Source organism: Penaeus monodon, chromosome 37, assembly GCF_015228065.2.
Source record: "Penaeus monodon isolate SGIC_2016 chromosome 37, NSTDA_Pmon_1, whole genome shotgun sequence".
NCBI classification, from domain to species: domain Eukaryota; kingdom Metazoa; phylum Arthropoda; class Malacostraca; order Decapoda; family Penaeidae; genus Penaeus; species Penaeus monodon.
Genome location: NC_051422.1, coordinates 31,373,005 through 31,378,004, shown reverse-complemented (window position 1 = coordinate 31,378,004; position 5,000 = coordinate 31,373,005).

The window sequence follows — 5,000 nt, the reverse complement described above, 5'->3', positions numbered from 1 at the left end:
TCGAGAGCCCCTGGTCGGAGGCACTGAGACAAAGGCGATAGAGACAGGATATTATCTTGGTTAAGAAAAGTCAGCTGTAATCCCGTAATCCCCCGCTGGAAGGACGGGGGGAGGGGAGGAATGGGGAGGAGGGGAAGGGGGAGATTGGAGGGGAGGGGGGAGATTGGAGGGGAGGGGGAGATTGGAGGGGAGGGGGAAGGGAGGAATGGGGAGGGAGGAAGGGGAGGAGGGGGGCAGGGAGGAGGGGGAGGAATGACAAGGGGTGGGGAGGAGGAGGGGAAGGGAGGTAGGGGAGGAGGAGGGGAGAGGGGGGGAGGAAGACTTTGGGAGGATTAACCTAGGGACATTTTAAAAGCCCCCCAAAAATCAGCCCAAATTTTTGGGGATGGGGATGACGCAAATAAGAAAAAAAATGGAAGGGGTGGGACTGAGAGAAGAGAGAGAGAGAGAGAGGAGAGAGAAGAGGAGGAGAGAGAGAGAAGAGAGAGAGAGAGCGAGAGAGGGGAGAGAGAGGGAGAAGGAGGGGGAGAAAAGAGGGGGGGAGAGAGAGAGAGGGAGAGAGAGAGAAGGAGAAGAGGGAGAGAAGGAAAAGGGAGAGAGAGAGGGAGAGAAGGGAGAAGGAGAGAAAAGAAGAGAGAGGAGAACAGGGAGAGAGGAGGAGAGGCGAGACGACTAGCTAGACAGATATATGGATGGATGGCTAAACAAACAGAGATAGAAAGATAAGTAGATAAATAAGTAGATAGATAGATAGATAGATAGATAGATAGATAGATAAAGATAGATAGAAATATAGAGAGAGAGAGAGGAAAAAGAGAGAAAAGAGAGAGAGAGGGGAGGAGAGAGAGAGAGACCAGTTAATGAATTAAAAAGTTTGTGTAGAGAGACATCGTTCTCTCTCTCTCTAACTCTCTCTATCTATCTATCTGTCTATCTATCTATCTATCTATCTAGCTCTTCCTCCTTCCCTTTCTATCTATCTCTCTCTTTCTCTCTTTTTATTCTTCTGTCTCTCTCTCTCTCTTCTACATTATTCTCTATCTATCATCTACTATTATCTATTAATAGAGTGAGAGAGAGAAAAAAAAGAAAATGGGGGAGAGAGCCCGAAAAACAGAAGACAGCAGGGGAAAAACAGACAGCTTTAAAAACGGAGAATCCCTATGCGCTAATTTCATGGCTGGTCTCACTTACGCGATAATAAATAGAGTGCTTGAGAGAAAAATACATCTTGAGACCAGATATTGCCATCTATGCGATATGCATTCGGAGCGGAGAGTCCGTCGGTGCTTTTACAGATTCCAGTCCATCTTCATTTTTAAAGCCTCTCGGGTATGTGCAGCATACACGCATGGCGATATCTGTGTGCATGTGTAGGTGTATATGTATACGCGTGTGGACGGTATGTGCGCGAGTGTGTGAAAGGGGGGAGGGAGGGAGAAGGGAGAAGGAGGGAGGGAGGGTGGGAGAGAAAGAGAGAGAGAGAGAGAGAGAGAGAGAGAGAGAGAGAGAGAGAGAGAGAGAGAGAGAGAGAGAGAGAGAGAGAGAGAGAGAGAGAGAGAGAGAGAGAGAGAGAGAAGAGAGAGAGAGAGAGAGAGAGAGAGAGAGAGAGAGAGAGAGAGAGAGAGAGAAGGAGAGAGAGCAAGCATGTGAAAAGGTGGTTTTCATACCTGCGTGTGTATGATTGCGAGGAGTATGTTTCCGCGAACAAGCAACATAACTACAAGTATCACATACGTGCGCATCAATGTGGCATATCTGTCCTCATCCTGCCGCATGATTTTCAAGCTAGCAGAGCGCAGCAGGCAGCCTGAGCCCTGTCGCCCTCCTAATCTGCTGCTAGAATATTTCAGTGGCTGGGGAGCTCGTCATATAAAATGAACTGTCAGTTTTATGCTAATCTCATACCCGTTCTCACAACAGTAATTAAACACGGTGTTACACGTATCAATTATACACTTTTTGGGATCACATTATGGCTGTCACTCTTTCCGGATGTTATTCATCAAATGAGATGAGATGCAATACCTTTTTTATGTTTATCTGTTTATCTGTCCATTAATATATTTACTTTATCAGTTTGAAGGGCTCCTTTATAATGGGAACGAACTCTTAATGAAAAAAAATAATTACGATAAAAAGGGTCACATCAATTCTCAGCGGGTCTTTTGCCTCGAGTTTTTTTTTTTTTATGTCCCTTTATGTAGGCCTGCTTCATTTGTCGTCTGCTCTTCATATGTGTGTGTACGTGTGTGTATGTGTGCGCGTGTGTATGTGTATGCGTGTTTGCATGTGCATATGCATCTATTCGTACGTGAACGTAAGTATGCACACAGGTATATACATCTGTGAATATGCGCATATATACTGCACACAAAATCCTGAGAATTAGTAAAAGTTGGGGCCGGAGACCTGGTAGGGCTGATCACCGGAGCCATTTATATAATTGCGCTGATACATTCGCCTCCGCAGCTAACCTGTTAGCATTTGTCAACAACCAGTGGTTTAATATAGATAATGGATCCCCGATGCGCTGGGCCGGGAGGAGGCGAGTGGGGAGCGCCGGCTGGCGGGGGAGGTATGGGAAGGGAGAGGCAAGACAAGGCAAGGGAGCGCGGCCGGAGCACAACAGAGCTGCTCGGTGGAGGGGCGCTCCCGGCCTGGCTCTCGGGAGGCGCGGCGGGAGCAAGCAGGTAACGGCTGAGCAAAAGCCACAACGTATGGCGGGAAGAGAAATCCCCATACAAATCCCCGTGGAAATCCCTGTGGCGCTTTTACTGCTAAAAGTCACGGAAGACTGCAGCGGAGGGAAAGTGTCGTCGGCAGCAACTCGCCCACAAACAACAGGATATCTGAACGAGACGTTTCTGTCCCTCTCCCTCGCGCTCCTTTGCCACCGGACTCGAGTTCCTCAGGCACATGATACCACGTTCTCATTGGTACATTAATATCTGACACTCCGAATGGCAATGTGAGCCTGAGATGTCTATCCATCTTGCTTCCGAGGACTGACAGTTCCTGATGAGTAAATAACTCACGAGCAAAACGCTTCAGAATGGAAAATACAGAGCGCGTTCGGAGGGGAACACACCTGAGGGAAGGGAGAAGCGCTCGCTGAGAAAGGAAGCTAGCGTGAGGAGAGATTGATAGGCGCGCGCGGGAGAGGGGAGGGAAGGGAGAGGGGAAGGGGGCGCAGGAAGAGAGGAAAAATGGAAGGGTGGCACAGCCGTCGAAAAAAAGGAGGGACCCAGTGTCAGGAGGTGGAGGGATTACGACGAGAGTCTGAATGAGGGAACATGTTCAGATGACTAAATTGGAAGGCGCCTTGAGGTGGACGGGCCGGAGAGGGAGAGCGTGAACCGGGGGAGGAAGGGGAGGAGAGGGAAGGGGAGGGAGGGGGAGGACGACGGGGAGAGGGAAGGGGAGGGAGGGGGAGGACGAGGGAAGGGAGGTAGAGGTGGTGAGGGAGGATGGAGAAGTGGAAGAAGTGTAACTGAGGGGAAAATGGTGAAGTTGGAAAGGAAGAGAGGGAGCTGTAGGGGGAAAGATGAAGGGGCAGAGAGAGAAGAAAGTGGAGAAAGGAGAGGGAGGGAGAAGTGGTGAAGGACGAGAGAGAAGAGGAAGAGGGGGAAATGGTGGAGATGGAAAGGGAAGAGGGGAAAGAGGGGAGACAGGAAAAGGTTGAAGAGGTGGAAGATGAAGGGCTGGCGGATGGAAGAGTGAGTGATTTATACTCGAAGCATTTGAGGTGCAAATTCTCGTACATTCAGAATGATAGAGACACAAACATAGGTAAATACAAACTGTGAAGAAATTATGATAATAATTATTCAAACATAAAAAAGGAAAGAGACAATAACCAAGCAACGAGGGCAAGACGGAGAGGGTAAGGAAGGTCAGGGCCACGAGGGGAGAGGAAGTGCCACGAGGGGAGAGGAGGTGCCACGAGGGGAGAGGAGGAGGTGCCACGAGGGGAGAGGAGGAGGTGCCACGAGGGGAGAGGAAGAAGTGCCACGAGGGGAGAGGAGGGGTGCCACGAGGGGAGAGGAGGGAGTGCCACGAGGGGAGAGGAGGGGGTGCCACGAGGGGAGAGGAAGAAGTGCCACGAGGGGAGAGGAGGGAGTGCCATGAGGGGAGAGGAGGAGGTGCCACGAGGGGAGAGGAGGAGGTGCCACGAGGGGAGAGGAAGAGGTGCCACGAGGGGAGAGGAGGGGGTGCCACGAGGGGAGAGGAGGGGGTGCCACGAGGGGAGAGGAGGGAGTGCCACGAGGGGAGAGGAAGAAGTGCCACGAGGGGAGAGGAGGAGGTGCCATGAGGGGAGAGGAGGAGGTGCCACGAGGGGAGAGGAGGGGATGCCACGAGGGGAGAGGAAGAAGTGCCACGAGGGGAGAGGAGGGGGTACCACGAGGGGAGAGGAAGAGGTGCCACGAGGGGAGAGAAGGGGTGCCATGAGGGGAGAGGAGGGGGTGCCACGAGGGGAGAGGAGGGGGTGCCACGAGGGGAGAAGGGGTGCCACGAGGGGAGAGGAGGGGGTGCCACGAGGGGAGAGGGGGGGTGCCACGAGGGGAGAGGAGGGGGTGCCACGAGAGGGGAGGAGGAGGTGCCACGAGGGGAGAGGAGGGGGTGCCACGAGGGGAGAGGAGGGGGTGCCACGAGGGGAGAGGAAGAAGTGCCACGAGGGGAGAGGAAGAAGTGCCACGAGGGGAGAGGAGGAGGTGCCATGAGGGGAGAGGAGGGGGTGCCATGAGGGGAGAGGAGGAGGTGCCACGAGGGGAGAGGAAGAAGTGCCACGAGGGGAGAGGAGGAGTTGCCACGAGGGGAGAGGAGGGGTGCCACGAGGGGAGAGGAAGAAGTGCCACGAGGGGAGAGGAGGGGGTGCCACGAGGGGAGAGGAGGGAGTGCCACGAGGGGAGAGGAGGGGGTGCCACGAGGGGAGAGGAGGAGGTGCACGAGGGGAGAGGAGGAGGTGCCACGAGGGGAGAGGAGGAGGTGCACGAGGG